The sequence below is a fragment of the Apteryx rowi genome, unplaced genomic scaffold, assembly GCF_003343035.1.
Source record: "Apteryx rowi isolate R43461 unplaced genomic scaffold, aptRow1 scaffold_65, whole genome shotgun sequence".
Classification (NCBI taxonomy): domain Eukaryota; kingdom Metazoa; phylum Chordata; class Aves; order Apterygiformes; family Apterygidae; genus Apteryx; species Apteryx rowi.
The window spans coordinates 2099366-2123124 of record NW_020450927.1 but is presented as its reverse complement, the minus strand read 5'-3'; positions in this window follow the sequence as shown (position 1 = coordinate 2123124).

The window sequence follows — 23759 nt, the reverse complement described above, 5'->3', positions numbered from 1 at the left end:
GATATGCCCTTTATCCCTCCCTCCCATCCCCACTTCCCTACCCCTCCCTTCTCACCTTTCTCCCTCRCCCTGGCATTTCCACTCCCTCCTACCCACCATCCTCAAGACAGCCACACCATCTCCCCAGCACCATCAAGGCCTCTGCCACCCACATTAGCCACCAGGCTCCCACTGAAACAGCCCAGGGACACCATTCCCTGGCAAGCAGCAGGGCAGGCACACCTGCCCTAAAACAAATTAGAGGTGTGGTGCTTTTCTTTTGCCCTCTTTGACCTTTCAGCAGATCCATTTCCTTGCGATAAAAAGCCCCTCTAAGATTACCAGGCAAATGCCAGGTTTTGTTGTTGKTGGTGGTTTTTTTTTCTTCTTTCTTTTTTTAAAACCATGCTCCCATTTCAGATCACAGTGCTCTGAGCACACATACAATAAGAATTCTCCACTTGTTCTTCAGCTCTCAAGTCTTAAAATGGTCACTTCAGCCTCCTGACACGACCTTCTTGCAGTTTCTTTTGGCCTGTCCTCATAAGAGCCCAGAACACCTTTAAACTCAGCCACGTGTTCAGGAATGCAACACTGCTTTACTAGAGGTGGAGGGTGAGGCCATGCTGGAGCCAGGGAAGAATAAACTCAAAGCCAGAGGCTCATGCTTGCTGCAAAGCATCTGCCAGGTTCCCTCCATCTCACCTGAGGCTGCCAGCTTCAGCACTTCGCTGATGCTCTTCCAGCTGCTAGTGCACTAATCCGGGAGCAGTGAACAGCCTCCCAGCACCCCCAGGTGGGAGCATGGGTGTCTGATCCCAACAGGCACAGGGTGCAGTTTGCTGAGCTCTAGTCAATGCCATCCTTGGCCTGTGGATCCTCCTCCCCTCCCTGAGCCTGTCTCATCTCTTGCTGAAGGCGTCCCTTGCCCTTAGATACAATGGCCCCACATGCTTCTGCAGTGCCTTGCACCATGGGGTCTCCCAAGTTACCATCTCTGCTGAAAAGCATGCCATCCTCCTCCTCACGCTTGTGCAGGACAGGCCTCATCCTCAGACTGCAACAAGCATTTGAGAGCCAGAGGTCAAGTCAGCTCCCCACAGCCACCCAAATATCCTGAGCCCCTCACTGCGCAGCACTTTTCCCACCAAGCCTTTAAACATGCTTTTGAACTCTAAGTCACCTTCTCTGCACCCTCCTGACTGCAGGCAAGGACCTGGGCACCTTGCTCCAAGAGAACAAGTAGTCCTTCAACACCAGCCAACTGCTCCTCTCCACCTCCAGGGCTCAGCAACGGGGACCTGCCAGGGTGTCACCCCCAGAGCAGGCACTCAGCTGATTTTCCAAAACAGCCCCTCTCCTTTTTAGGGCCAGTGCTTCCCCATCCTGAGGTCCTTGGTCCTGGATGTTTTCATCTGACTGCACAGAAATAGAGCCAGGTAATCAAGCACCTGCCATCAGCATTTCGGTCTGCCCTCCTTGGTGCACACTGCTGCTGTCAGCTGCAGACTCCCCGCAACCATTTTGTTGTCTTTCACATCACTAAAAATATTAGCTAGCACGACCTAGGGCTGAGTAGCAGATCCCTCTAGAAACACACTGCCTTTTGATGACTTTCCACTACAGCAACACCATGAAGCCGATCAGACAAGCTTTATCCACTTTAATAAGTTTATTTTATATCATTCCTATTCAAGCTGAACAGTTCCTAAATGATTCCTTTTATGAGCGTTATCTTTTGCGATGTTAGAAGCCACACCAAATTAGTTCAATGACCTATTTTCTATTAAGCCCCTGTTGACTGAATGAATTACATTTTCCATCAGTTTCTAGTTGAGCCTTCTCTCAACCACGCAACTTTTTTTTCTTCATCCAAGCTTGATGTTGTTCTGAAAGGTCGACATGCCCCAGTCACCCAAGTTACCTTGTGCAAACTGCCAGAGAGCAAGCATTGCGTTCCTCAAAGTCTCCAAAATTCGCACTATGTTAAAAACAGCCATTATCATCTAAGTCCTCTGCAGGTCCTTCTGAAATTCTTGATTGCTTATCTGCACTTGCCCTTGTAAAACATTTTGCTTCAGCAGATTTTTTTTTTTTAAATCATCTTCGCTTGCAGTGAACAGCAAGTTTGTCATAATCTGGTATGAAATTTTACCTAAAAAACAGTTTGTAGGATAATTTTGCAGAGTAGCAAAAGGTGAATGTGGCCTTTCAAAGTCCATGGCAGCAGCCAGCCCATAGCAAAAGGAATATTTTTCAGAGCCAAAGCAGGAGGACCCTGTAGGTTGAACTATCAGCCTTGATTTTCCCCAGTTTTCTCCAGCCCTGACCTGGGCAGAACAGCCCGGTCCTCTACCAAACATCAGGGCAAGAGCACCACATGAAGCTCAAAAGCCAGGACACCCCCACCCCAAATTTTTCCAGTCAAACATCTGAAGAAGCTCAGCAGGCCCAGGCATTTTCACAGGCTGTGCCTAATTCACCTATTTGTGATGCCCTTGGGCTTGGCAAACCAAGCCTAATCCACCTGCTTTGATCAGGAGAGATTTAGCATGCATCCTTTGATGTCCAGAAACAGAGCGTGAATCTCATTTCCCAGTCCTCTGAGCAAGGGATTTGCATAGACACTCACTCACCTGGGAGCCCTGGCACCCATCAGTATCAACACCTGTAGATTTAAACAGAGCTGCAAAATGACTTTAAAAGGTGCCCTGCTCCACACAGCAGCAGTGGCCAACTGCACACCCTTCACCTGCGGGTCCTTAAATAACCCCCACACTGCCAGACTGCCCCAGCAGTTACCCGAGGACAGCGGGAAACCTAGCAGAGTTACACTGGGATGAGGAGGAGGAATCAGATGATTTATGACAGTGAAAGGCCTAAAAACAGATTACACAAAGGCAAGCGAGGAGAGGTGCAAAAACTTGCCAAGCGCTTGTTCAGCTGGAGCTCAGGGGTCTGGAGGAAGCTGCTGTGGACCATCCTCCTGGCTCGGCTTTCTGCAGCACGGGACAGGCTTGCCACAATTTCCTATCCATCAGAGCCAGAGAAGCCTGCTTTCCTGGCTCACTAGATCTTCCCAGCACCTGCCAAGGGCTGAGAAGGGATGCCCCAGACATGTCCTGTGCTTTGGGGACTTTAAGCCACCCACCTCATGTCCCCAGGGGCAGGCACTGCCATGCCCTGCAGAGGTACAAACCGTCCCTGCACTGGCAGCTGCAAGCGTCTCCCATCCAGAGGGATGKGCTCCTCTTTCTCCCCTCCTCTCCTGCCAGGTTTCCCAGACATCACCCTCCAAGGAAAGCCACAGGCAGGCGGGAGCTCTCCCGGGGAGACCCCGGCAGCCGGCCCTGACGCAGGGACCACCGCTCACCCCCGGCACCGAGGCTCGCTGCACCAGGCGGTAGGCACCCCAGGCTGGCAGACCCCAAGCGCTGCTCAGGCTTTGAGGCACCGCTCCAAAACATGATAAATAGCAGTATTAATGAAACACAATGTCTAAATGGATCCAGATGGGATCCCTCCTGCTAGCAGGCAGGGAGGGCTTCTCACTGCGGGGTGGCATACAGGGACATATGAGCAGCAGGGAGATTTCTTATAACCCTGAACAGCTTTTTTTGTCATCTCTGCTCTTTGTGCAGCTCATCTTGCTTCCAGTCGCTGAGCAGGCTCCCTCCTATGCCCAGCTACCCTTTTCTCACCCTAACACATCCCCAGAGGAACAGTCAGAGCCTTTGCTCCAAAGTGGGCATGCACTCTCATACCGCCTCTTTGAAAAATTGCACCTTGGAGTCTCCAGCACGTTCCCACTCCTACCCAAAATATAGGGACACCCAAATTTTAGCCCCAAGTACCCCACCACCACAGGGAAACCAAATGCAGGGTCCCTAAACACAGCAAACCCCACATGCCACCTCTGTGCCAGGCACAAAGCACTGCCGGGGGGTCCCCAGGGACAGTCAGACTGGAAGGGGACGGCGCATTTGCTGCTGGGTGCAYGGGCACAGGGAAGGGAGCCATCAGCAAGAGGCAGCTGCAGCAGCCCGTGCAGGCTGCGCTCCCGGAGCTGCCTGCAACGCAATAGCGGTCGTTCCCAGTGCATCGGTCTAATCCCCAAGCTGCTCGCATTAAACCAGCACATATCCTAAACCACAGCTATTATACATCGCTCTTATCCCTCTGCTCGCTGGAACTGCTTACAAAGGGTGTTAAAGCATTACAGAAGTGGCTGTCAGCTACCGCATTTACGGAAGCTGGGATATCTGAGCCGGCTCTTATCAGGTTTAATACAGTCCTCGCGGTGTGTCAGTAGAAATGACATTTCGAGGGAGCTGGTGAGGAATTCTGTAACCAGACCATTCAGTTAAATCCAGGGCGAGCTGGTAACCACTGCGGGGAAAAGCAAGCATCGGCCCCTGGCTGTAATGGTACACATGAAAAGCAGCAGCTTTTCTAACCTAGCGGCCAGTAAGCAAAGGCAGGCCCTGAGGCCAGGCCCTTGCCGACAGGCACTGGACATTTCCACGTGGCCGGCTGGTCACTGGGGAATGCTGCCGGGCAGCCCCCAGCTGGTGGGATTGCTCCTCAGCAGGGTGGGAAAGCCTCCCCCAGCTCCAGGATACTCCCAACTCCAGTTAGGTGCTACAGGAGCACAGAAGAGCTGCTTCCAACCACGGACAGACCTCACAGGCCTGGGAGATGGAGAACCCCAGGCACCAGCACCAAGTTCTCCTCCCCAAGCGGAGATAATTCAGTACATGCTGCTCTGGGACAAGTCTGGTGTGATGAAGACCAGATTTAAAGCCCCATGCACAACTCAGTTTGCCTAGGAGATATTCACAGTCCCAAGACCACATGAAAAATGAAGATATTTATAAAAAGAGCAGGGGAAAGCAGATACAATCAGGTCACAAATGCCTACAGGTATCAGCAGTGAGTACAGCCCATTATCCAGCTGATGGAAAATGCTAACTATTTTTAAAGCTAAAATTCAGCAGACCCCTGGATTGAGCAATGAAACAACTGGAAAAGAAATTGCTCTTAAGAGCTCAGCCCAGCTGGGGCTCTCTTCTCTTGCTTTCCTCTTTCTGCCTTTCCCAGCCATGTGAGCTGCAAGACCTGAACCAGCCTGAGGGCCATCTCATCCAGCCAGGGCAGGACCAGCCTCCAGAAAGCTTGGCCATTTGTCCCTCGGGTCCACCTTAGGGGAGATGCAAAGGGCTGCCCCACACCACCTCTTTGGAAAGCAGCACTCTGACAGTGCTGAGGGCACATGGAGGAGGGAGAAGCTGGGGAGCCGGTAGCCAAAGAAACAGCAGAGAACACCCATCAGGTTCACAGAGCTGCTGCAAAGAAGGGAAAGTTGACAGCTTTGCTTCAGGGAAGACAGCAAGAAGCTTCAGCATTTTAATCTCTGGATTTCAGAAAATCCAGCCCGTTTGCTCTGCTGCCTGTTCCTCCCCCCGCACCTTCCCTTGCATCTCACATTTGGGCAGTTTCAGCTGATGGCAGCAAGAAGCTGAGGAAACTGTTGCTGGGAAACTGTTCAAAAACCCTGGCTAGACAAGGCACCTAAAACACAGGGCTGATGGTACCTAGGCAGTACAGGCTGGCACAAGCAGCACCACTTGGTGATCACAGTCTCTGTACTAAATCATCCATTTCATAATCGATCACAGCCCAAGACACTTGCAAATTAGATCGTTCTTTAGGATGGACCATGCAGTGCTGACACTAACCAGAGCAGCACATCTGCTAAGCAAACACGATATCACGGTCCAACACAACCCATTAAACATTTTGCTGCATCCACAGGCAGGTGACTTCCACTCAGACTGTACCCTGCTGCTGGGCTGCTTTTTGCCTGCCCCTGAACCCAGACCTTTTTTTCCCCCCTCCTCCTGGATCACAGGATCCAGGGCTCAGCACCGAGCACTACCCTTGGGGACGGTGGGGTTTGTCACCACCAGAAGTTACTCTCAGCAACACCATTCTTTGTCATCCAACAGACCAGAACAAGCCTGTTGCCTTGCAAGTGACCTTGTTTCTCCCACCTGCTCCCAGGAGCACGTTACAGCCCGTAACAAGTTCTGCATCACCAAGTCACCACGCATCGCACAGCAAAGTTGGGGTTGGAAGGCACCCCTGGAGATGGCCTGGTCCAGCCCCAGGCTCAGGCAGGGTCAGCTAGAGCAGGCTGCCCGCACACCTGCCCTAGCCCTCGGGGGGACTTTGCTGGCTGGCCCCAGCCTTGCAGAGAGGGATGTGCAGCAGCTCAGCCTAAGCGCAGAAGGGGCATGTAGGAGGCAGCAACAAGCTCCTTTAAAAGGAAACGATCTTTTTTTTTGTTTTCTACATATAACAAACATTCTCTTCTTGTACTACAGCAATGAATAACCTATACTGTGCTTGTTTTGTGCAACGCTGATCTCAAACTTCCATTATATGCACACACACACTCCCACACCCCATAACGCTGCCTGCCGATCCGCCAGCGCAGAGGCGCCGGAGCCGTCCCTGGCTAGCGCAGCCCCACGGCCCCAGCCCAGCTGGTTTCTGCCCCACATCACCACACAGCCTAGATCCACGCTCCTGCCTCGGAAGGACGCTGCCACTGAGCAGAGCTGGCAAGAAGCAAAAGGCATTTTTCCGTAGGCACCGAGCAAGCTAGTCCAGCGCAGGCACCAGACACCATATCTGGGACACAACCGTCCTCCCATCGCCAAGAAAGGTACCAGCTAGCTGGCTTTGGGGGGACAATATCGGATAGGGCAAGCAGAGCTCTGAAACACAAGCCCTGGGCACCAGGGCAGCGGGCAGCCCAGATGTTTGTCACAGACCAAGCAGATGCAACGGGGCATCGGGACTCATCCCAACCCATAACAGCAGGATGTCAAGGGACAGAGGGCAGCTTACCCCAGCATGGGACACATCCCCCGGCACAGGGAATTACCTCCCCTCACCTCTTTACTCCCCGTTTCTTTGGAGAAAGGAGGGAAAACGCAGTGCAGCCCCCTGCTCTGCCAGGGGAGCGACCTCCCCTCCCGCGTGCCTCAGTTTCCCTGCAGATGAGGGCGATAACCGCCTCTGCCCTCCCGCCCTGCCAGTCGGCCTCCTGTCTCAGGCTAAACAGCGGCAGCACACATGGGGCAATGATCTCAGCTGGGGCCTCTAAACACTGTAATGCAGCACAAATAAAAAGTGATAAGAAGAACTGGAGGGTGAATTAAACATATGAATCACTTCCTCGCCTGGCTTTTCCTGCTCCCGTTGTTTGTTATCCCCTTAGAAAAAGCCCAAGAAGAACAGTCATTTCCTTTTTCTCTCTGCTTTGCAAGGAACTCTGAGGGGGGTATTTTTCTCTCCTCATTTTCAACCGCCAGCAACAAAGCTGTGCTGATGCTCCCGAGAGCTGCTGAACACTTGGGCATTCACAAAATCAGCCCTCGAGATTTAAAAAAGCAAACCCATCTAAATGGCTGGGGAGCCGGAGCCATTCAGACACGCAGGGCCTCGGTCGCTGGGCAAGCAAACCCCTCGGGGGGCTTCAGCAAGGGGCAGAGCTGCACTGGCTCCACCAAGGCAGGCAGGGCACAGCACCAGCCCAGGCCTCATCCTGCCGCGGTCTGCAGCACGCATGTCTCTCTGTATATATGTATACACACACATCTCTGTTATAGTCTCTCTGCGGCTGCTCTAAACACAGCCCTTTCTACCCCGTGTGCTTAAACATTGGGTGCATGGGCGCCCTGAGACCTCGTGGAACATCACAGCTCTCCCTGCCTGCCACAGCCCATCCTGGAAAAGGCCGGGTACCGCTGGCCACCCCAGCCACCATCAACCCCAGCCAGCCCGTTGCTCAGGGGAAGCATCTGCTTTGGAGTCCAAAAGGCCATTTCCCCCCTGCTGACTCAAACCCAGCCTGGGACAGATGCATCTCCAACACAGGACAGCTTCTCACGAGCCCCGCAGTGGCTCATTTGCACAGGAGGACGGGGCTCTCCTGCCATCTCCCCTGCATCAGGAACAGGCCTCCCTCCTGCCAGGCCAGCCTGTAATCCCAACCAGGGGGGAGGATTAGCTTGGCCAGCTCCCAGGGGTCTCATCCCACCCTGCTGCACACCGCAACATCCTCCTCCCCAGCCCTCCACCCCTCTCACCCCTCCTCCATCACCTTCACTGCGATATCGACCGCTCAAGTGTAGCACTAATTACTCCCTGCTAGGAGGAGCTGCCGGAGAAACGAGCCAAGCAGGACACCCCGAAGCAGCAAAAAGCCTGACAAACACACAGCAAAAGGACATCTTGCTACAACAGAGAGGCAAAGGGGTGTAACCAGCCTCATCACCACCCTGAATCCCTTTAAAAGCCTTTGCCCACAGACTAGGTACAGGGCATGTGGGAAATGCTTTGACACCAGCTTTTTCCCCAGCTTTGGGCCTCCTGGATTGATCCTCCCTGCCCTCATGCCGAGGGAAAGGGGCCCGAGAGCAAGGCAGACCACAGCCAGCTCGCAAACCTCCCTGGCGGACACCAGGCAGCAGCCCCAAGCCAGGCTCAGGTGGCAACATGAAGCATCAAGATTAAAACCCGCTTTTGAGATATTAGAAGCCCAAGACAACTCAGAGGGTGTGGGGAGGCTGGAGCCCAGGAGATCCATCCTCATTTCAACAGCAGGCAATCCCTGCCCTAGGCACCCCAGCACAGCATCTGCCCTCCACATCTCCGTTACCTGCCCACAGCTCTTCCTCTTTGGCACAAACCCAGGAGGGCAGGAAGCATCTGTGATGGCACACGAAGCTGCATTTCCCTGCCAGAGCATCACCTGGGGGAGAGACGAGGGCCACAAGTCCCATGACAAACCTCCCTCCAACACTTAATCACACTGCTGGGAGCAGATGCAGCTCTGGACTACGTTTGCTCAGATCCAGCACTTCAGGTCACTTCAATGCATCTAGAAGCTCAAGGATTTCAACTTCAGGAACACTCTGAAATATAATTCAATTTCCATACTGCATAAATAAATCACCTTTTCTTTGCCATCTGAGACAGGGACAAGTGTTGAAACGCTGCAATTTTCCATGGAAAAAAACTCGCCGTGTTTTGTCAGCTCAAGGAAGACTAAATTTGCAACCTGAATTTTCATCCACCTCCCTTAAACCCCTGCTGGCCTGCAGCTCCTCCCATGTTCATGAGGCAGTCTGCAGGCTTCTCAGCTCAGGTGCAAAGCAAAATAATTTTCATCCTGCTCCATAAACAATTACCTCAAAAATCCAGCTTCCAAATAACAAGGGGGGGGTGTCACACCACAGCACCAGAAGAGCACACCAAAGCAAACCCCACTTCCATCTTTAAGAAAGGTCCAAGTAACCACAGAACAACGCCTCATTACAGTGACAGAGAAACACCAATTTGATTATTAAAAGCAGGATTTTAAAAGTCCTTAAAGGAACACACGACAGGCATGCACCAGCAGGCCTTATGCACTGGAATCACGTTTCTCCAAGCTATAGGTAGTTGACAGTAGCAGTTTCAAAAAGAGAAGAAACTGATTTATCCAAATTTTTCAAATGCTTTGGCCCAGGAGTCCCTCTCAAGAAGTTAAGGAAACCAAGTCAGCAGCCTCATGAACCATAAACTGAATTCATTCATCAGAAACCAATTAAGGTATCCAGTAGCAAGCAGGAATAAGTGATGGATAATTAGCACAGCCAAGATTCACCACCAGAGACCAGACCATGCATCTGAGGAGACAAGAGCCTGGAGTGGGAACMGGTCCTACAGCAGGATTGTGCTCCCACTGGAACTGGTACTTGAAAAAGCCTCTGCTTTGGGCAGGACCATGCTCATTCCAGCTCCGAAGGGGGCAGGGCAGGATCAGACCAGGGCATCAGGCCCACAGATGAGTGCAAAGCTTCCAGACRCAGTGAGACTGAAGAGAGTCAGCCTTTTGGGGTTAGAGCAGGTACACAGGAGAGAGCAACACAGGGGTGAGACAGGAAGCCAGTAGAGTGGTTCTCCTATTTCCATTGCAAAAAGCAAACAAAAAAATAATGGCATTGAATTCATACCGAAGCACAATGGATTTAGGACAAATAAAGGACAGAGCACTTTTGTTTTTTAGATACAATATCCAATTAACCTGCAGGACTCATCCCCACAAGGGTAACAGAGTAAGGACTCAAGGGAACTGCAAACACGATGATGATAACATGCACAACATGCACAACGAAGAGCATCCACGCTGGCTGGGGAGAGGGGAAGAAACATCCCAGAGGGATGGGATGCAGGTTTTCCCTGCAYCTCTGCACTGAAGCATCTCCCTGAAACAGCCTGCCCAGGAATTCAAGCATCCTTGCCACAGGCCTGGGCTGCGTGCTGTTTTGCACAAACAGGGAGAGCGCGGAGGAGACTGGGCACTGAAGAGGTGCTAAATTGCTCTGTCTAGTTGCATGAGTCACCCTGAACCTGAAAGAGCAAGGTCAGGAGCAGACATCCACAGATCCCATCTCCTCTCTGAGATTATTCCAGGTACATTATGCCTGGATCAAAGGGACAAACCCAGGGCAGCAGTGTCACAAGAGGACAAGTCTTGAGTAGGGCCCCTCCAAGCTGAGGGAAGGTCCATAACTTCATATATTTTACATATAAAACTTGCAGCGTATCACAGCCTAGAACAAGGAAAGACCAAGTCTTGCTCTTTATTTCCACCAGCTCTGTGAGCACAGGGGAGCCTTCCATCATATCCACATGCATTTTGAGGCCATTTCTATTACCCCATGGGTGCAGAGGGGCCTTATTATACCTGCAAACCCAATATCTTCATCCTAAAGCGGCCACTGCCTCCCAGGTCAGCATCTGCTCTCCCTTCAGTCCTCAGCCCAGGCTCAGCATCCTGCATTCCCCCTGCACCCATGGGCTCTGCTTCTGCAACTTCCCCCACCTCCAGGGACCATGCCCAGCACATGCTGCCTCTGTCCAGAGCTTTACAGGGCTGGGATGTTGCCTTGGCTAGCACTTAGACAGGATCCGACATCTGCATGCGTCAAAAATGACTGAAGAAAGTGCCCAAAACTGCTCTCTCAGAGCAATCGGATTTTGCTCCAGCAGCCTTCTCCTGCTCACTTACACCTGCAGAGCACAGAGGGAGGGAAATTGCTACATCCCTGTGTTTGCAGAGCCAGGATAAGGAGATGGATTTTGCCTTTCCTGGCTAAAAGCTGTGCTGCTGGCTTATGTATCTGACCATATAGTACAGTGCTGGCAATCTCAGGGGACAGGTAAGAGGAGCTGAAGACCTGCTCCCCCTCTTGCACAACAAGGAGACCTATTGCACAGGCTTCCTTCCCTCAAACCCACATCTGGGACCCAGCAGAGCCGTTCAGCCCCTCTCGGCCATCCAAGCTTGGGCAAACACTGCACTTGATTTCCAGGGGAATCTTCAAGCAAAACCAAAATCAGCCACTACTCAGCACCTCCGAGGACCTCCCAGAGGAGCCTGCTCCATCTCAGACCCTGATCCCTCCCTGAGGGCTGCCAGGGACCAGGAAGGCAGATCTCCCTAGAGATTTCTGCAGGGAGTCCCCAAGTTTGCCATGCAAGGAAGCACGTGCAGTCCCCAGCAGCAGGGAACTGACTGCTCAACTTCTCCGCAAATGGAGAAAGCGGAGAAAGGCTAAAGAGGAAAAAACATCCCATGTCTGCAAACAAGCAGCAGGAAAGACCTGGCTCTCTCCCAGCCTGGCACCAAAGCAGGGCACAGACTGCTGGGGAGGATGGGGTAACAACCCATTGCCTCCCAGAGCCCACCTCTGCCTGCATCCAGCCCCCAGTGCTTCAGAGAAAGGCATAAAACTCCTCTAGTGCACTTAATTGCAGGCTGCCTCATCACCTTGAGCTTACACMTAGCTAATAGCAATGAAAAGCTGCTTCTTACTTGCCCAACCAGCAAAACATTCCCCAGCATCCTCACTCCAAGCCCTCAGCCCCACCAGGGAGACGCCTGCCTCCTCCGACAGCCCCACCAGCTCTCAGAGGCCAGATCTCACCACAGAGCACAGATACAAGCTCCTGTCAAGGGTAAATCAAGCGCTAGTAACACAGACGGGAAGCATGAGGTCCGACGTCCTTACAGACACACAAGAGCAGCTGGCTTGCACAGACCAGAGCTTCCAACCAACGCCCCATCTCCAGTCACAGCCAGCAGCAAGCATGTAGAGAAGCAGATAAGAAAGCAGTGAGCTTGTAATGATGCTTCCCCCAAAATGCCCTCCCAGGCTCAGGGCAGGGAGGGTTGTTATTTAATAGTCCTCCATGTTTTTTTCTTCCTGGAATGTTTTGGCCACTTGGAGCTCAGGTGCATTTTCAGCATCCACACCATGCTGCAGGAAGTAGTCCCACTGCATAAAGGCGCTTTCCACAGAGCTTGTGCTTCCTGGACCTGCCRCTCGCTGCTTCCACCTGAAGCCCCCGAGGTCTCGCTTCAGAGACCAGGAACAACCAGCTCCTACGCACTCTGCACCACTCATTTTACAGCCAGCCTTGGTCACTCCACAGCCCTCCCGTCCCCCCACCCCAGAAAGCTCCCAGCAGCTGCACTGCCACCCACGGGAGCATCCAACAGCACAACACAGGCAGCAAGGCCCACAGAAAGGAGCTGGTGAGAAAACCTGTCCCTTGCCTCCTTCGTGTGCTTGCCAACACGAGCATCTCTAATCCCCCCCTCCGAGGGGGGAGCTGAGCTCAGCAGCTCCTTGCAGACAGCACAGCAGCTAACGATGCTAATGACCATCTCCCAGCTGCCCAGCAGCCTTGAGTCCCTGACCCAGCTGCCACAGGCTGTTCCTTGAGACACCGAGTCCCTCGGGGCGAGAAGCACCCCAGGGAGCCCCCGAGCAGGACAAAAGCAGCAAGGAGCCAGAAGTGGCAGCCGGCTGGAACAAGCTGTTTTATGGCTTGTGTAAAACGATGAGGAAAAATCATTAATTTCAAGCAAACCATGAGGGGGTTTTATTATTTAGGAGATGGCAGAGGGTAATTTATTGATCAAAGCAGGAGATGTTGCTGAACAATTAAAATTAATGCTTTGTCTCAGCGCTCAAAGGGACAGCTGGCGAGGGGTGGGAAGGGTGCCAGGGACCAGGCAGGGGAGGAGAGCAGAGAGACCCCAGAGCAAGGAGACGAGAAGCAAGCCTAAACAACCACCAGCCTCTCAGACTAGAGACAGAYGGGGTACGCTTATCCCCAGGACTGAAAGAACCTGGTTGACCACTGTGGGACATCCCATACAACCGCAGGCAGGAGAGCAATGCTCAGGCACAGCAGGAGTAAAGCGGGACATCATGGGGCAAAAGCATTCAGCCCACAGGGTCCTCCTGGTCTGAAGTCTTCACAGACTGGGTACAGCATCTCACACTGGTTTTACACACCAGCCACAAGTGTCTGGGTGCAGACCACTTATTTAATAAAAAAAGCAAGAAAAGATGCTAAGCTGATAGCAAATCAATAGCTCTAAATGCTGGCAGAGCAGAGGCTGCCTCAGAGCCGAGTGGTGCAATCCCCCCCACGAAGCCCCCGCTCTGACCCCATCCTCCCTAGACCTCAGCCTCCAGCCAGGCAGAAGAGGCCAGAGACACTGCCAAGGGCACAGCTGGTGAGGAAACCCACCAAGCAGCACTGAGACCTACCAACTCACTGCATACGTCCTACACAGCACAAACCCACTGTGAGCTTCCCAGCCCAGCACACCCAGCCTTCCCAGGAGCCCGGAGGGGAAAGGGTCCCCAAGACCCCCATGCGACCCTCCCCTCTCCCTGGCTAGGAGCAGCTCAGACATCGGTTTTGGGCCAGGCAATGGGAGATGAGGTGGAGCAGAGGCTGAAGACTCCTTCCCTCCCGCGCAACCAAGCACACACCAGGACACAGCACCGCAGAGAAAGAGCCTCGAGGAAAGTCGAGTTCAGCAGTTGCAAGGAGATAATTCGGATGCAAAAACCCGTGCAAAGGACTGAAATTCCTTTATAACTGACAGGACTGGGGACCAGCACGGCCTGCCTGGGCCAAGGGCTGCCGCGTGGCTCCCAGGGCTGCCCCCCTCTCCCAGGGCTGCCCGGAGCCGAGCCCAGCAGAGCCCTCCAGCCCCGCTGTGCCCAGCGGCAACGCTCGCCGCAGGCAGGAGCCCCATCTGCCGGCTTGGCCATGAAGGAAACATCCCAGAGCTGCTCGCCCAGCTCCGGAGGGCAAGGAGACATCTCCAGACACGCTGCTGGGGGTACGGGGGTGCTCCTGCACCGGTTGAGCCCTGCCACGAGCAAGCCCACTGCCTCGCCGAGCCGCACCAGCCCTGCGCGCTCCACCCGACCCTGTCCCCCCCATTCAGCTGAACCCTTGCACGCCAGCGCTGCACAGGGCAGATCCCGCTGAATTCGGGCAGCAGCTTTCAGCCCACACTGCGCAGCCCTCGGGGGTCRTGGGCTCCCTCGAGGGCTTGCAAAAGCCAAGGAAAGGCAGGCCAAGGGCATACAGGCAAGCAGTGCYGGAGCCAGAAAAACTCTCTGGGCCACCTGTCTTACCCAAAAACTCACCTGCAGAAATCCCCTTTTCTTGTTACTACTCTATTACGGAGAAAGCCTGTGCACTCCTTTGCTTCTCGCACATGTGCAGGCTCCCTGTTTGAGTAAGCTAGTACCAAAACCACCCAGCCTTCACCCAGATGCTCGAGTCACACTTTCCCAATGCCCACTATGGGGTGTAAATCAACCCCCGGAGCCACCTGCAGAGACTGGTGAACAAGCCCCTGCCAATGCCCCAGTCAAAGCCATCGCRTGTGAAATATCAGCAGAGGAGGTGGGCTGGAGAAACCAAAAAGCTGATGTCAACTGAGCAAACACACTAAATATTTACACAGTCTGCAATCAGCCCCCAGGCGAGGAGGTGGGGACCATACAATTTAAATGCAACCAGCACAACAATTTTTGTGTAACTAGAAGTGCAAGAAAATTACTTAACCACATACCCAACATGGCAAATTAAAACTGATTCAGGACAAAAGGAGTTGAGTGCCTGGGCAGCGCAGAGAAAAAGCATAGCTCCTGCAGCACTGATGGGTTTTACTATGCATAAAGCACAGATGCCCCCAAAGCACAAGGGCATCGGTCGCCCACTCCTGTAACAGAGCCAGCGTTGGGGTGGAAAAGCGCACGGCTAATGCCAGCAACACCAAAGAGGCTCCCAGGTAGAAAACACCTTCTTCAGTTGAGACTACCGGAGAACAAGGTGGGGGCTGTGGCAGGGGGATGCGTTTGAATAAGGCAGGCTGTAATTATTCAGCCTGGAATTAATCCAGGACTTAGGGGTTCATAATGGAGTGATATTTGCAAGGTGACCATTAACTAGTGCCTCAAAATAAATGTAAATAATCCCTTAGAGCCAGTTGTTCATTGTTCAAGGCATTTAAATGCTATATATAGCAGTATGAAGGACACCGCTTCACAATAAGCAGTACACGCTACACGGGGAGCAGGACAACGGCTCCAGCAGCACAGCGCGCGGGAAAGGCCGAGGGGCTCAGCACMGAGCAGCCGCAGCTCCTGCCAAAACTGTGGGCAGCTCTCCCCCGCGCCTCCACGGGCGCAGCTGCCAGCCCCAAAACCACCCCATGCACCAACCACGGGGCACAACCCCCTCCGCACACAGGCCAGATCACAGCCGCCCCAGCTGGGGAGCACCAGTCTCCTGAGCACCTGCCTGCAGCACAGCTGCGCAAGGGCTGTAACATAGCACAGCACAGGAGGGGCCTGGCAGGCTCTTCTCTGGTTGTGCCAGCACACCGTCCTCAGTCTCCTGCAGCCCAAGCAGCCCTTGGAAAAGGGAGACCGAACGGCAGCGACACCGCTCTGCATTCACAGCGAGGGATCCCRGGACAGGGGACCTGTTCCCAGTCCCTGCCACACTAGCAGGCCAAGACAGCCAACGCAGGAGGGAAGGGAAGGGAGGGGAGGGCTTGCTCACCACCTCTTCTAAGCAGATATTAGCTGTTTGCAGCAGACTATTGCTCATTCCCAAGCACAGCCTGTAACAGCAGCAGCATGCAGGCAAACACCTCCCAGACTCACTTCATCTCCCCCCACAAGGGAGCCCAGGGCAGCCAGAGTCGGAGCTGCCTCCCCRCATGCCCCCAGCAAGGGGCTTGACCCACTGCAGGGGTGCAAAAGCTGGCTCTGCCCCAGGAGAGCACACGGGCAAGCTGGCTCAGGACCAGAGCACCCCACGCTTTGCAGGACAGACCAGACCTTACCTGAACACCTCATCCTCAGCAGCAAGCAGGGCAGGAGCTCCTGCTGCAGCACCCAGAGCTCCTGCAGCACAGCCCAAACCAGGGCTGAGGCTCCCRGCTGAGCTTAAATAGAGCCCGGCCCATGGTGGGGAGGCCCCAGGTGAGGCTGGTCAGGGTCATTAAGGCAATTAGTGTGCTGAGGGCCCTGGCATCCAGCTGGCCCATCTGCAGGCAAGCAGTTTAAGGGGCCAGACCAGCTGTGTGTGTGCTGGGGTGGGGAAAAACAGCCTCCTTGAGAGGAGGTGACCCAGCTTAGGTGAGTGAGTAGTGACTCTAAGTGATAGGCTCTCCATTCAAAAGTGTTTCGTATCATTTCCACCTCTGGTTTTGATGTTCTCCAGCCCTGACCCCCACCTGTGGGGGCTTGGAAGGATGCTAAGGAACATGGAGCAGCTACTTATGTATTCATGGAGCTGGGAAGAAGGGGAGGTTATAAAATGTCTGCACTAGGGATTTATTGACCAAGTGGTTGAGCTGGAAAATTGACATGAAATCACTTTATTAAAAGCAAGGATACTGTATAATCATGGTGCAAACCAGCTGTGGGCAGGCTGGGCCGAGCGTCGCCGCTGGAGGCAGGAGGGGAAGAGCCCCCTTTGCACAGCTACGAGATGTTTCTAACAGCACCGCCTGTGTCAGCCCCCTCAGGCTCCCCGTCACCTCCACGCGGTCGGGGCGCCAAAAGAGGATGCGAGGGCTGCTTTGGAGCTCGCGTGCTCGCTCCTTCGACTCGAACAGGGGAGAGCCACAGGTGCCACAGGCTGGCGTATTCTGAGGTGTCCTCAAAAGTGGTGGCCCATRAAGAGAGCTACAGGTGCATTAGCATTGCAACTTCTAATAGAGCCAAGGGAGCCCTGATTCCCCCAGAAATTATACTTTTTGGCAACACAGTCTCCCATCCCAGGTTCCTCAGAGTTGGGGGAAGTCGCCACAAGGGTCCAACATGCAGCAGGGCTGGAGCAAGAGCAGATTCAGCAGCTCCCTGGAGRAGCCTGAGACACTTACCACAAGCCATGTAATAAATTGTTAAGAGATTAAAGATAGAAATGCAAAGTCCACACGTAAATGGGCACTCCGGGGATGTGAAGGCACTTTCAGGCCTGTGGCACRTGCTTTCAGCCCGTGCGTGGGGCCATGGGACAGTCCTGTGAATAACTGTCTGCAGGACACCAAGGGATGATTTCATGCCTCCGAGGACGGCTCGGGCCTCCCGGGGAAGMAGCAGCACGTCACTGCAGACAGCTTTTTCTCCGGCAAGCTACTGCAGCCCTCCACGAGAGGGCTTTGCTGTACAAGGAAACGAAATAAGAGGAGGTCCATTTCCCACCGGTTTCCAGTTAGGTCGGTAACTCACTCCTTTCCCCGTGTCTTCTCATCCAAAGCTTAGCAGGCAGCGGAAGGACAGGATCACCGAGGATTACACCCAACAGCTCTGGCAGTGCTGCCACGTTAGTGCCAGCGCTGTACATGGTTGCCTTTTTTCCTCCTTGAGGCCTCTCATTCCTGGGGGAGCTCTGCCCATTTCCGGGCTTGCTGGGACAGATAACACCCCACCGGGCTGCTGGTGCCCCCCAAGGGTGCCTGCAGGCCTGGCAAGAGCCTGCCGCTGCAARGGACCCTCCCGGCTCCTCCTGGCAGGGGTCGGGATGAAGACGGGCACCAGGCAGGTCTGCGATAAACGTCGCACCAAATACGAAATCGGGGCGAGCAGCTGCAATCCGGGGTGCTCAGCAGCACCCGAAGGTGACGGGGTTTTGCAGTGGCCCTTGAAGCTCATTTGGGGGTGGGTGAGGAGATGGTCGCAGATGTTAACCTGAACTTGGTTACGGGGGTTAACAGCTCTGTCTACGGCCTGGTAATGTAACTAGGGCTTTATTTCCCTCTGTCTTTCGTCTGGGTTGTAGGGCGATTTTGGGGTTCCTGGTGAGCAACAGGGCGTTCAAGCACTCTGTGCCGGGGTTAAATCAGTGCAAGTCCATCAGCGCCGCTTTGGGAGCTGGTAATACGGGAGCAGACACCCTTGGCACAGCGTGCCACGGCTGGAGGCTGTCTGGCAACAGGCAGGGTGGCAGGGAGACGGCCAAATCCRCCACCTTTCCAGGGAGCCTCTCCCCCGACACTGCTCCTCCAGCGGGACAGAGCCGATGCAAAAACATCAGCCCAGCCCAACCRAAAATGATCCCTCCCTCTTCCCATCCTGCTATCCCAAGCACCGCAGCTGACCGGCGTGCTCACGCATGGCATTGCCTCCCCAGCTCCGCAGGGAGGAGGAACTGGAAGAGGCTGTGGCTGGCGTACCAGCCCGACGTGCAGCGCGAGCCCTACCAAGCCGCTGCCTCCCCGGGGAGCCCCGCTGAGCTTTCCGGAAGGGAGCTTGCATCAAACCTGGCTCCGAAGCACGGACACAGCCTTCAATGCTAGCACATCCCAGCTCCGGAGCACTTGCAAAACGAGCTAGCAGCTACGTCCCGAGAGCTGCATCCTTCTTGCATCACGAGCCGTGCTCGTGTCCCTGCCCCACAGACAAGAGCGGGTGCCGGGCTCCCGCYGATGCCCCAGGAACCTGCAGGGCAGAGGAGGAGCAGGAGGGAGGAGGATGGATCTTCCGCGCCTGGCTTGACTGAACGAATTTACCCCAATTTCCGTGCATAGTCTTGCTGGCCYTTAGAAGGAGACATGAATCGTGGTGCTAGGTAGTTGTAGGGACAAGTCCCAGGCYGGCAGCTGCAGTAAATGATAGCAGCAGATGGCACCTTACCCGGCCAGCCCCAAGTGTGTCCTCTTACCATCCTTTATAGAAAAAGGAGACCTTGTCTAAAGGGATGCATCGATGCGGCTGGCTTTGGGCAGCTCTGCCTTAACCGGAGACCCCTCCGGAGCAGGTCCCTTAATCCCAATCCCTTCCCCAAAGCACCAGGGTTTGGGTCAGGGCAGCCCTCTAATCTCACTGGGTTTTGAGTCCGAGCAGGTCAAAGCCCGGCCCGTCTCCAGGCGTCATCCCTTCCCAGGCAAGGATCAGCAGGGGCAGCCGGCTCGCTCACGGGAAGGGTAGCGCGCGGCCCCTCGAGGTCGCTTCCAGCCTTAGGTGTCTGTGATATAGCGAGAAGTGACACGCGGCCGGCGAGCCGTAGGAGGAAGCGGTGGCTTCCTTCGCAGGGCCGCGCTAACGGCGCTCCTCTCCAGCCCCGCGGCCGCCCCCGCGGCCACACGCCGAAAACGAGGCCCCTTGGCTGCTGACGCTAGAGCAGGGACCTGGGCTGGGAGCTGCATCCTCCGGACGGACAGCGGGAGACGGGGGGAAGCGGCAGCCCCCGGGGCCGGCCGGCAGGTCCTTCYGCTGTCTCCGTCGCTCCCGAGGCGGCGAGGGGAGCCGCAGGGTCCGTGACGGGCGCGGGGAGCGGGATTCACGGCGCCCTGCAGCGACCCTCTCCGGAGCGGCTCGCCTCGCCTCGCCTCGCTGCCGGGCGAGCCCGAGCGCAGCCRGGAGAACGCAGGCAGCAAACCTGCCGAGGAAGGGCCAGCGCCCCGTCCGCTGCCGGAGCGGCCCGGGAGATGGCGGCAACGTGTGCGGCCCGGTGCCGGAGGCGCGCACGCCGGGACGCGTCGCAGCCCTGCGAGCGGGGAGCTGTGACCTCCCCGCAGCTGGGCGAGCAGATGTTCTCCGCAGCCCGGCGGGCACCAGGAGCTGCATCAAGCGCAGCGGAGCGTCTCTCCCTCRCCGGCTTCCCGCCGCCCACGCCGAGCTCCCCGCCGGCCTCCGGGGAAGCGAGGGCTCCGGGCTTTGGGAAGCCCTCCACCGCCTGACGGGCCTCCTGGGAGCACCTGGGCGAAGGAGGGCAGGGCAGAGACRACCCTTGCACGTCTCCTCGCAGGCACGTGGACCGCAGCTTTCCTTTTTATTCCCCAAAGCAGCCAGGCAGCCCTAAAGGGAAGGCAAATTTTGCCCCCCCCCCCCCCGAGAGGCAACAGCTGCCCCCAGCGCTGCTGCAGCCTTCTGGGAATCACCGTCTCGAATGCAACCCACGCGCGGTGCCCCGGCTCAGGTCCCCCGAGGAGCCGAGCCGCCCTGCCATCCGCCGTGGCCCGGCGGCGACGGAGCGGGGGGGCAGAGAGGGGCCCGCACCGCTCCRGCGCCGGCCAGCTTGTCTCCTGCTGCCGTGCCCCCGACGGACGCGTCTGCCCCACGTGGTGGCCTGGCTTTCCACTCGCCCCAAGGGCGGCTCGAGCTCAAACCGTGGCATCGCCCGCAGACAGCGCTCCCGGAGCAGGGCTCTGGGCCGGGAGAAGTCAAGAGGTTGCCTTAAAAACAATAACACATTTCCCTTCTTTTTTTTTTTTTCCCCCATCATCTTTCTGGCCTTTGAAGGTGGCATTTTTCTAGCTCATGTCCGTCACCAGGCATGCTTGCCCCACGCCGGGTTTTCAACGTGAGCGGAGACCGACAGGAGCACGCTCCGTCCAGGGGTGCGATGAGCTGCGGTGCAGCACGGGGAAACCTGGGAGAGGATTCGACCTTGCTGCTGCGGCGGGGTTGGGAGCAGAGCCCGGATCCGCCGCCCCCAGGCTCCGCGCTCCGTTCGCCCGACTGCGCGCGTTTCCTCGCGCCGAGCGGTACGGATGCTCCCCTCTCCCTGGAGACGGACGCCGGGAGGTGAAGGGCGACCCCCTTCTCATCGCTCACTTGTGCTATTTATTTCTAAGAGCTTTCCCAGCCCTCGCCACTTCTGCCCAGAGCTGACACCCGGCAGGAAAGCACCTCCCGGCATTCCCCCAGCACTAATCCTGCGCTAATCTGCCCGGTGCCACCACCCTTGGCATCAAGGGCAGCCAGTCACTCAGCACCTGGCTGTCACCCAGGGAAGTCACGTCACCGCGGCTCAAACCGAATACAAAAGCTCTCCGCCCCCCCCCAGGGAGAGAGCCCGGGGCAACCCCAGCGAGCAAAGGGTAGCGGAAGGGGAGGACGGGGCCGAGGAGGGCACGGCCCCCGTCGCGTCATCACAACCCACAAACTGGCTTTGGAGCCCAAAATACCTGACACAGCTCCCCGGCTTCTCACCAGAAGAATCCTAGCAGGGACAAGGCGTGGAAGAATTTGCCCTGCAACATCGCTTGGGCTCCTCAGCGCCGCCCCTCGCAGCTGGACCCCGCGCGCCGAGCTGGCCGGGCGCGAGCCGGTTCGTCGGCTCCGGCGCCGCATCCCGTCCGCGTGCCCCCTGCAAGGCGCCTGCGGGGCCGAGCGGCAGGGCGCAGAAACCGCCCCGTGGGAAGCGAGCGGGGAAGCCGGGTGCCAGGAGTCATCAGCAGGGCGGGAGACGTTTAACACGATGAGAAATGCAGCCTCCGCCTCGCCGGGGCAACGCGCGAGTGCCGAAAGGTGAGGGAAGGAGGCCGGGGAGGCGAAGCGCCAGAGCCGCGGGCAGAGAGCAGCGGGGGAGGTCCCGGCGGCGGCGAGCAAGAAAAAAGACGAAAAGAAGGGATCAGAAAACGATGGCACGAACATCCAGCGGGGCTTTTTACCCAAGTCCCTGCGGACGGTGTTTACATCCCGCTGACATTTGCTTTCCATTAATATAAAAGCTACAGGGCAGGGCCATTCGCCGCCCACGGAGATTAAGCAAGTGGCGCAGGATATTTGTCGACCTTCGCAATCAGCAGCGCTCGCAGCAGCGCCGAGCGCCGGAGCTGCCGGACTCGTCCCCTTAGGGAAGTGGGACACGGCCCGGCCAGCCCCACGCAGAGGAAACCACARCTTTAAAAGTCCAGCGAGCGTTTTGCAACCCGTCCGAGCCAGGAACCATCCAGCCTGCATGTGGGACATCAGCCACCCGATGCTGCGACTTGGTCCCAGCGAAGGGACCCTTGCACGGAGCCGGGGAGACGCTTGGGGCTGAGCCGGCAGCTTGGATACGGCCCCTCTCAGGCGGCAATTCCTCCTCCTCCTCCTCTCCAAGATCAGCAGGTGCAGCCGCAAGCCCAGCRGCAAGGAGGCAGCTGATGGCAGAGCTGCAAAGGGAGAGGGACGACGAACCGATGGCCACAAGGTTTTCAGCCCGCTGACCTTGGAGCGGGGGGATTTGGGGGAGAGAGAGAGCCCGCGCACCCTTCCGGCAGCCCAGCCAGCCGTCAGAAGTCACCAGGGACGGAAAAACCCCGGTGCCCCTTGCAATGGGGCTGGATGCGGCAATGCTGCACGAGCGAGAAGGGGCTGGAAGCGGTGGGAAAGACGAGGACGAGAGAAGGAAGGCTGCCGCGCRGGGCAGGCCGTGCAGAAGCATCCCTAGTCCCTCCTCACCGGGCCGAAAGCAGCCCTAGGGGGTGCAGTCAGGCCAAGGGGGCTTTTTTGGCGCGCGAGCAGGCCCTCTCCCGCAGGTGCCCTTCCCCGGGCGCGTGGCTCCAGCACCAGCCCGGGAAAGAAAGGCAGGTCCCGCTCCTCCTCCCCTCTTCTTCCCTCCCGCCTTCCCCCGGGAGCTGCGCCTTCCGCAGGATGCGGCTCCTCCCGGCCTCTCCGCCGTGCCAAGGGCGCCCGCGCTCAGATATTCCCTCCCGGAGCAAACGGCACCGGGATGCAGGCGCTGGGGGGGTGCCGAGCCATCGTGTGGGGCTCTGCCCCGGGGAGGCCACCGCAGCTGCCCGCTCGCGCTGTGCCCYGGCRCCCGTCCTGCCACCGAACGCCGCCCTGGGCCGCTGCCACGCACGCACATGCACACRCACAAGAACGCTCTCGCCTTGGAAAACAGCAGCCCCATCGCCATGGGGTCACAACGGCAGCCGCGCTCCCGGCCAGCTCGCTGCCCCGGCTCCCGGGAGCCAGAGACCTCTTCGTTCCCCCGCCAGCTTCACCGGGGAGCTTCAGCCCATCTCCTCCTCCTCCTCCCTCCAAATTCTCCGGAAAACCTCTGCTTAGATCGCTGGCTTCCCAGCGCCCCAGACTGCAAAGTGGATGACACGCTGCTTTGAAATAAAGACACCGAGATCAGCGGAGCTGTACGAGCAGATGAAATCTGGAGAGAAACAAAGAAAAAAATCCAGGAGAAACACAACATCTTAGCGCTTTAAAGTGAGACGCCCGTGAGCATAGCGAATTCTTCCCCCGGCCCCTCTGATGGGCACTAAGGAGGCAGAGCAGCTGGGAGGCTGCTTGCCAAAGGCCACTAAGCCAGCAGCGGATAGCAGGATTTCACCCGATGCAAAGCGCATCTTCTGTGGAGCAGTTGCGGATCTAACAGGTACCCGGAATCACAGCAGGGATTTAGGCGAGTGGAAACCCCRAAGCGTGTTATCGCTCCTGGGCTGTTGGACAGCCCTGACCTCCCGCAGGCCGGGAGACGCAGCCCTTCGACGCGACCCTGCCCGCGGCTGCAGCATCGCCGCGCGGCCGCACCGGCTCCGGCGAGGTGGCAGCAGCGGCAGCGGCTCCCCGGCTTCAGCATCTCGCTGCCGTCAA